The sequence below is a fragment of the Xenopus tropicalis genome, chromosome 8, assembly GCF_000004195.4.
Source record: "Xenopus tropicalis strain Nigerian chromosome 8, UCB_Xtro_10.0, whole genome shotgun sequence".
Taxonomy (NCBI): Eukaryota; Metazoa; Chordata; class Amphibia; order Anura; family Pipidae; genus Xenopus; species Xenopus tropicalis.
The window spans coordinates 52137023-52145209 of record NC_030684.2 but is presented as its reverse complement, the minus strand read 5'-3'; the positions used below and the strand labels follow the sequence as shown (position 1 = coordinate 52145209).

At 41.1% G+C, this 8187-nt stretch overlaps 1 protein-coding gene across 1 annotated transcript in view; it reads left to right on the top strand.

Moving 5' to 3' along the window:
• Positions 1-351: 351 nt before the first annotated feature.
• Positions 352-8187, top strand: part of lhfpl1 (LHFPL tetraspan subfamily member 1) — a 66228-nt gene continuing 58392 nt past the window's right edge. Inside the window, exon 1 of the mRNA XM_018096945.2 lies at positions 352-506. The gene's annotated coding sequence lies outside the window, so the exon portion shown is untranslated. The remainder of the gene's footprint in view (positions 507-8187) is intronic.

Below are 8187 nucleotides of genomic sequence, written 5' to 3'. Positions count from 1 at the left end.
ACTACATATTGGAAATGAATACTGTAGTAGGCATATAAATGAAGACGGTGACCTCCAGCCTGCAGATGGCAGTATTAGGCAATGCAGAAAGGTTTGTGCCATGTGGCTGTGTAAGCAAGGTTGCCAGGTTGGTAGGTTTTCTGCCAAATTGGGCTACTAATTTAAAGCTCAGGCGGTTTCCAAAGTACAAATTGGGGCTAATTTTTGGAGCCCTGTCAGGGTTGTAGTTTGGAAACTAGCCAAACTTTTTTCCTCAGACATGCCTCAGTGCATCCTGGGTAATGAAGTTTTTATCTTACAATTAGCCTACTACTAAGATTTATATAAAACTACAATACCCAGCATGCAATTATAGACAGACGTTCCCTTTTTCTCTTTGCTGAACCTGAAGCAGCTAAACTACAATAACCTGCATGGACTGGGCACAGAGGGCAGGGAAACATCAGCCATCCCAATAACTGGAGAGGGGGTGCAGGGCATACGTAGTGATTATACGCTCTAAAAAGGTCATATATACTTTTATTGTTTAGAATTTGTTCATTGCTCATATTGGGCTATTTTTGGGCTACTTTTGAAGTGGCTTTTGGTTAGTTTTGGGCTGGTTTGGAAAAATAAATCTGGCAACACTGTGTGTAAGGGAATATGGAAAAAGGTAAGGACTTTACTCTCCTTTCACTTGAGGCTCCTAGGTTCCTGTTCTGAGCAGGACTGAATACTGAACACTGCGGTCCCTGGGATTTCTGTATGGATTCAAGGATTACAGATAAGTGGACACCAGCAAAATTATACACGGCTAGCCCTGAACTGTCATTTTTTATGTAGTTTATGACAAACAAATTTACCAAAGGGTTAAAAAATTGTCTTGTTTTTGTTCTTTGTTCTTTTGGGTTATTTTTCTATTAGTTTGTTTTGCTGTTTTACTGTACGCATCTCAATAACAGTACGGCAATCCCTCTCACTATAAATATGTGTGCCATCTTTGCTTTGTACAGTTATAGGATCTATTATCTGCAATGCTTGGGACCTGGGATTTTCTGGATAAGGGTTGTTTCTGTTTTTCAAATCACCATACCTTAAATCTGCTAATAAAATAAACCGAACAGAAATGCTAAACTATGCATTTCCATTCTGAGATCTGCTCCCTTGTGCTATTATTCTAAGGGCAGGGGCACATGGGGCAATTAGTCGCCCAGCGACAAATCTCCGCTGTCGCGGGCGACTAATCTCCCCGCAATGCCATGCCACCGCCTGGAATGTAAATCGTCAGTGGGATGGAATACGAGTCTCTGCGATGTCCCGCAGTTGCCCAAAATTTCCTCTCAAGGCAACTTCAGGCGACTGCGGGACATCACAGCAACATGTATGCCATCCCACCGGCGATTTACATTCTAGCCAGTGGGATGGCATTGTTGGGAGATTAGTCGCCCGTGACAACAAAGATTTGTCGCTGGGCGACTAATCGCCCCATGTACCCCTGCCCTAAAAGTGTTAAAAAGAATACAACTTCTTTACTAATAGTGCTTTTAGTTACCCTTGAAACTTTTTTATGATTTTGTGAATTATTTAGTTGAATAATAGGGTTGCTGTGCTGACTTAAATACAATTCCCCCAAATAGAAAATGGCATGCATATTCCATGTTCTTTTAGATCACAGCCCCATCCCTCGCATTAAAATGTTTGATCAGCTGTTTGATTTCCACATTGCTTTCTATCTAGCTTTAAATTCCCCAGCCCCATTTTTGCTAAATACCAGGCCATTTTATTTAAAACACATGGCTGGAGTCTTGTTTCTGTTAGGAGGAGCAGCCCTGCATAGGATTATAACACACACGCTGTTTTGGGCAACTGACTATAGAGCCTGTGAGGAGAAGTTACATTTCCCAATACACAAAGCAGCGCTTAAGATTTAGGGGTGTTGGCCATTCTTCCCCAAATATAAAGTACATTTATCCTGTATAGAACTATAGGGCCTGTAATTTGCTGCCTTACATATTATTCATATTCACTGAGACCTTTTGAGACCTGATTTAGAGAGTTGCAGTGTGCCATTTACATAAAGCCTAAATAGGCACCCATTACTTAGAAAAATGGGTGGGGCTTGTGGGAGACTTGTGAGGAGTGGGACTTGGGACAGGACCAACACCCAGGGCACTTTCATTGGTTAATCCAACCCTGGACAGTTGTAAACTATTAAAAAAATTAACCTAATGATGCATAAAGTTTTATTTTGGTCAGTCCTATCCATTGGAGTCCAAAAGGTGGAACACAGCACCCTAGCATTGTCTGCAAACGGTTCAGTATTATCACCTGAGTGCTTCCCAGTATTTAGATTTTTTTCAGAGTAAATGGCTTGGAAACATTGGTGGTAATATGTGTTTTCATTAGCATAATACAATTAATTTATTGTATCCTTACAGGGCACGATTTAAAAATTGTGCACCCCTGGCTGCTTGCACCCCCACCTGTCCCCAGCCCACACTTACCCCTGCCTGCTCGCATTACCCTCCAACCCCCCCAGCATCTCACCCTTCCCTAGCACTGCTGCCACTATCCACTCCTATGAAATCTTTTTTTGCTGGATGGGAGATCTAAATGTCTGGCAAAATATTTCGCCCAGTGCAACTGTGGCCAACTAGCGGCATTCCTAGGGTTGCCACCTGTCCGGTTTTGACCAGAACAGCCTGGTTTTCGGAAGGGCTGCCCAGGTCAAAACCTCCTGCCCAGTTTCCCTAATTAGGAAAACCGGCAGGACTCTGCAATCACCGCATAAAAGCCCCATCCCTGTCATGTCATGGCCCTGCCTCCGCTCCACAATGTCACGGCTCTGCCTCCTCCAGCCCCCCATTATGTCACCCCCACCCCCTGCTTTCTTAGCCGGCACAGGTGGCAACCCAAGGCATGCCATCCCTAGAATCTTGCCATCCTAGGCCCTGGCCTTAGTGGCCTGCCCACAAATCCAGCACTGTATCCGTAATAGTTTAACATTTAAGGTGTCACAATGTAATGCAGTAACTTTATTTAAAATAGTCTCCACCTAAAGTCTAGGCACCCAAACATTAAATAAAACCAGTAGGTTTGTTTTGCCTCCAGTATGGATTCATTATATCTTATATCAAGTACAAGGTACTGTGTTATTACTACAGAAAAAAAAATATGTTTTAAAATTATTTGATTCAAATGGAATCTATGGGAATCTTTTGAATGTGCTCTCTGTGGAGTTTTATTTTTTTGTTCCTCAAGGCTATTGAATTACAACCCAGATTTTTTTCAAGATACTAAAGATAAGGCCCACATGCAGCAACTGAATTGTGCATATAAAACATATTTGAAAAATCAAGTAGAGTAGCTCTTTTTGTTGTGTTGCAATGTAATTGAGCAGCATAGGAGCCCAATCCTTTATTGCATAGCCTTTCCCACTATTCTGCTCCCCTTGTCTCTATGCCCTCCCCCCCCCCCCCCCCCACTTTAAATCTAACTCTTCTTTTTGATTAAAAAAAGTAAAATATGGAGTTGTATAAAAATTCGGAAAGCTGGAGCGTTTTTGGAAGGAGCCAGGAATAATGCAAAAAGGTTGCTTTGCACCCAGCTGGAGAAGGAAGCTGTTTAACCCTTTTAGTTGAGAGCAGGCAAGGAAGGAAACAGGAATAGAGGCAAATACCCGATATAAATCATCATTACATGTGGATTTCTGGTTTTGTGAAATCATTTATTTGTCTCTTGGTAAGTAGTATGAGGAAACGGCAGCCTGAATCATTAGTAGCGGCGGCCGGGCTGAGGTGTCAGCTTTCAGGTAAGGGCTCTGCGCAGCTGTTCTATGTTGGTCCATGCAGGAGTTTGTAAGAAGCAGACTGCTTGCATTTTTGATGGAGTAGGTAATGCTCTTCGCTCTGCTCTCACCACACCGAGCAATTTTCAGGATACTTTACTCTGTGGTTAAAGAGTTTTGGGACACATAATTGGCAGAGGTTAAATTGCTATCTTTTCATTCCAGCCCAGTTAACAGAACTTTGCACTATTTACTTTGCAATTTAAGCTTGCAAATAGCAACGGCGAAGGGTTTCCATTTAGGGCTGACTCCTACTGTGGCTTAAAATTCCCCTAGTCTTGCAAAGAATTCAAATAAGGGATTAAAGGTGCACATAAATAGAAAAAAAAATAAGCAACTATTAGAATATGTAACCAGGTCCATTTTTTTTCAGCTTTAAAACTTTTAGGGTGCATACAGTGATTAAGGGGTGTTGTTTATTTAAAGGAAAACTAAACCCCAAAGCAAATATGGGTTGAAGCGCTGTACTTTATATCATAAACATACTGCATCAGGCTAAAGTTTCAGAATCTCTAGTACATTAATGATTCAGGCCTTCAAAGTTGTGCATAGGGGGTCACCATATTGGATTTTGATAGGTTTTTTAGTGACACTTGCATGCTTAGTGTGCTCTGGGCAACTGTTAAAAGCTTTTATTTAGGGGTTTAGGGGTTGTCGCAAATCACCAAGCAGAAAACGATGTTCGTCTGTTATAGAAGCTGATGCTACAGGTTGATTGTTAAATTGTAATCAGGCCTGGATATGTGGCGAGGCCACAAAGGCCCGGGACTAGGGCGGCACAAACTCAGTGGTGGCATGCTGCCCTTCCGCAGCCCATGCTCCGTATGGGAGTTTTAACATTGACGCATGCATGCTCACGGGGGAAGGGGTGTGCGTGTTCGCGCGTGCGGGGGGGGGGGGGCGGTAGGGGTTGCAAAATGGGTAGAAATCCGGTGCTGATCGTTATACAAATTGCCCTTGTTTCTTAGTTGGCATGTAAAATGTGAATCTGAATTAATTTGTGATCAGCCTTGTATTGTAATTCTTATATATATGCATATATGGAGTCGATCCCTAAGCATTTGACAGCAGCCCAGAGTGATGTCAAAGATGGTTTTACGGCGCATGTGATTGGCCATATTGCACATCAGTCGGGTGTTTCAGGGTCCTGAAATCCAGGCAGGCAGTTTTGAACTAGACAGCCCATGTTAAAACTGGCAACCCATGTTTTACAGCTCTTTGAAATATGTGACATTTTATAAATACATATTACTAATAATGTAGGTTGTATGATCACATGCTATATATAATATAAAAATACATTTCATTGGTCTTCCTGTACTATCAAGATTCATGCAAGGTTTGCAAGAAAGTTTGGCACTGTCATAGGCAGCAGGGAAGATGACTGCAGGCATTCTGTAGGATGGCACCGCTATTACAGGAATTGGGAATTAGTATAAACCATATATCTGCAGATGTGACCAGTTATATAGATAATTTTATATAGATAGGCCACATGTACAGTATATTACATAGTAAATAATCTACCCCTATAGTAAAATATAAGGATATTATATTATATTAAGTCACTGAGGAGTTCCATGAACATACACAAGTCATGGATCTCCAAGGTGACTTCTAATATCCTCATATTTTACAACAGGGGGTACTTTATGTATTACACCGTTTCAGTGAGCCATGTAACAACAATGACATCACTAAATACTGATTATACTGATGGCATCACCAAGCACTGTTTATAAGGATATAATTTAAAGGGCTCTTGTGTATTATATTTCTATTGATGAGATCACAGAACCCAAGTTCTTTTGCATTACATCAAAAGGTAGAATTCAATGCTGAAATGGCTTCTCTTTACCAACATGGAGGGTTGCTAAAAGCTTGTGGGATCAACTCCCAGAGAATCACAGATATGATTACAGATTATTAACAAAGGAAAACATTTAATTGGATATGGTGGAGAGTTTTGAAATTAGAAGAAAGAAAACTTTCAGAGATCAAAATGTGGATCTGACTTATTTTCTTGCATGGACACATATAACAATTTTGCAGATGAGATTTGGTTGATTGGATGTGATATTTATATCTGTAAACCAGTGGAAAAGGAGGTCTGAGAAAGTCTAATAGCAAGATCAGATTGGTTAGATGTTGGTGTTATTAAAAACTCTGCAGCTCTGAGTGTGCATATTATTGTTGTGATTTTTCCATCAAGGGCCACCTACTACTACTATTAGACAGGGGATACAAAACTGCTATATAGTACAAGTATATGTATTTCTTCCACAGAAACAAGTCATAATCAGCAGAGGTGGAATGCAATGTGTTGACTTTAAAGCACACTTTGGAACAAAACAATAGTAAGGGGTACAAGGAGCCCCAACAAATGTGCAAGTATGCTCCACAAATGAGGCTGGACTTAGGGTTGGTGGATAGAGTGTGGGAAAATAGCTAAAAAACAAACAACAAGATGATTCTTTTCATACTCAAGGAGGAGTTTTGTTTGGTCAGGTTCTGTTATTTGAAACTGTCCAAACAACCCACGCTCACAGTTTTTCATACAGTCTGTATAAACTTTGGTGCATGTGTGGGCCCCTCGGGCAAGCAGACTCTGCAGTGATTGCACCAAAGTCCATTGCTTAAAAACTGGGCCAGACAAAAATGAAGCGATCAAGTCCTAGTAGAAGGTAATCCAAAGAATTTGCTTCCCTTTACCCCACCTAAATTAAACCCCACCTCTTACATACTGTATGTATATGTATATTTTTATATGTATAAACTTGTAGAACTATAGCTTAAAACCATATAAAATAAATAGGCAGCAAAAATAGAATATAAATTCACGTGCTAAAAGTTAAGAGACTAGGGGAAGGTGGTCCCAACCCATTAGCGCTTGAACCCAAATACAAATGTTCTTCTGACCCATCTCTTTATCACGACTGTACAGTCACAAAATAGACATTCCTAACAGGCACTTTTTGCTGTGCTCCTTGCAAATAAAAATAAATTTCAGTCAGGTCTGGGCTGGGATACAAAATAGGCCCTGGCATTTTAAGTGCACAGAGGCCTAAACGAGAAAGCCCAACCAACAGTGACTGTCTATGGCATCTTTCAGCAGCCTCCCTGGCATTTGCCACAACCCACACATTGCCAGTCTGAGCCTGATTTCAGTCCCCCAGCACACTTACTTTCTGTTCTTTTACATGATTACCCTGTCTCAAACAACACACCCTAGTTGTTCTCACTGCTCTGCTTTATAAAACTCCCACGTCACCAGATTCTGGCCAGAAATGCTGTTTTGCTAACCAAACTAAATTATCGTTGGTCAAAAAAATGACAAAAAAGAGCTACTTAGCCAAATATCTAGGCAAAATAAAAATGTAAATGGTAATCTAATGTCAACAGCATTATTCCTAGCCTAAAGGGGGTGGTGAGCAAGTTGGCAATATTTGGTTATTTTTTTTTAAAAAAAGTGTGGATGTTGGCAAAATGAGACAATGGCATTCACACAGGCACAGATATACACACCCACATATACACACATACAGCTAAACACACCTGCACTTACATTATATTGCTAAAAGTATCAGACACCTGCCTGTACCATATAATTATTGTTTCTCCACTATAGGCTAAAAATTAGCATTATTTTTAAAATGGTATCTTTATTGGACCTTCCTGTAGATCTGCTATGGTCCCTGTCAATGTTTCAATTGAGGGGTTGGCGTGTCCTAATGGTCTCTGCCAAAAGCACAGTAAGAGAGGGACAGCCAATCACAGCTCTGCAGTCACACAAGCAAAGACAGGTTTCAGTTCCCTATCAGGTCAGCCTAGTTGCTGATTGGTTGCTATACTATAGCGCAGAGTGGTGTTGCAAGCACCCCTGCACAGATTGGGAAAGGAGTCAGCAGAAAGAAGTACAGATGGGTGGGACTGGTAGGGTTTTAAAGAAATGTTCGATAAATCAGCCTGAAACACAGCTTTCTAAGCACATTCCATCAGTATTGAAAAGAGTATAATGCACTGGCATTCTTGTTTTTTACACAACATGTCCCCTTTAAAGGCCAGAGGTGTGGCCAGGAACTAGCTTCACTATTCACTTGAGAGTATTTTAAGCTTGCTCACAGTTAATGCAGTAAATGCCTATTGACGGCTTTGATTCAGCAGACAAGGCCAGCGATTGTCATTTTTTTTTTTCAACGCAAAAATATTTGATGCAATTTCTTTTGTTCTCTGTGTTTTCGACTCGGCAAAGGCCTTTTGCATGGCATTGCGTGATCTGGAATGGGCCCTGCAGTGAGGGGGAGACAGGAAAGCCTGATGTGGCTTAGCCGCTGGAACAATAGCGCAGAAATCACTGCAGG